This window comes from Calidris pugnax, unplaced genomic scaffold (assembly GCF_001431845.1).
Source record: "Calidris pugnax isolate Ruff unplaced genomic scaffold, ASM143184v1 scaffold103, whole genome shotgun sequence".
Lineage (NCBI taxonomy): Eukaryota > Metazoa > Chordata > Aves > Charadriiformes > Scolopacidae > Calidris > Calidris pugnax.
The window spans coordinates 5,967,715-5,968,782 of record NW_015090990.1 but is presented as its reverse complement, the minus strand read 5'-3'; positions in this window follow the sequence as shown (position 1 = coordinate 5,968,782).

Here is a 1,068-nt window from a genome sequence, read left to right as displayed (position 1 = left end):
CTTTTGCTCTTAAAAGTTTCTTTTGCCAAAACTAATTGCATTCCTGTAATTAAATGCTCAGTGTTTTTGTTCATGAATTTCTGAGGTGACAGTTGGACTCACCTAAGCATAAGTATGCTGAAAAAGAGATGTCAGACGTCATGGGTGCCAGAATTTGAAGTTTAATGCTATTTGGCTAATGGCTTTATAGCAGCTATGGTTCCTTCCTTTCCAGTATTACATAGTGTAACTTACCTTTATTGAAAAGGCAAATAACAATAACCTGCTATATGCTTTTTTAGGACCTAGGAGTCTGAATACAGAAAGAAGCACCTTTTTCTTTCATAATAAAAACTGTGATAGCCAGTGTTTTTTGGAAACAGTGAAGACTCCCAAAAATAGAGTTATAGCTATCAACAAATCAATCCAGAAAGCTTTTAAGGATATAAACTAAAGCTGTTATAAATATGACAGTAGGTGAGGCTTGATGCAACAAAAAGGAAATATAGGTAAACTTAAAAGGAAACATTGCAGAAAAGAAAGTACAACCACACTAAAGAATTACCAGCAAATAAGCATAATTTAAGCCTCTAACAGAAGTGTCTTTCTGTGACTTAAAAAAAAATAAAATACAAGAGCAGCAATTTACAATCTGGTAGTTTTAATGGAGCTTACTGAGAATGAAAACTAATCACTGCCTGGGTTATGCTGTTGGAGAGATTTTGCACTGAAGAGTATACGTTAGATTTGCAGTTATAAAGCAAGTTAGTTAGTGAGCTAGGGGTTTTTAGCATTGCTTAACTACTGAACAAATCACAACTTCTGGCTCTTTATGTTTCAGTATAATAAAATTTTCTTTTTCAGTATCTTCAGATTTTTATCTTGGTTTTGCTTATTAACAGTGCAGACTGGGGCTTGTTCTAGCTTTGTAAAATCCATGGGCATGCTCCTACTGGCCTCAGAATGTGCACGACCTCACCGCTATCGTAGTACTTCAGGCAGAGATGCGCTGTGCACAAAAGTGGAAGGAGCACTGGAAACAGCAGTATCCCAAACTCCAAATGCTCTGTGGTAGCAGGACTTCACGGA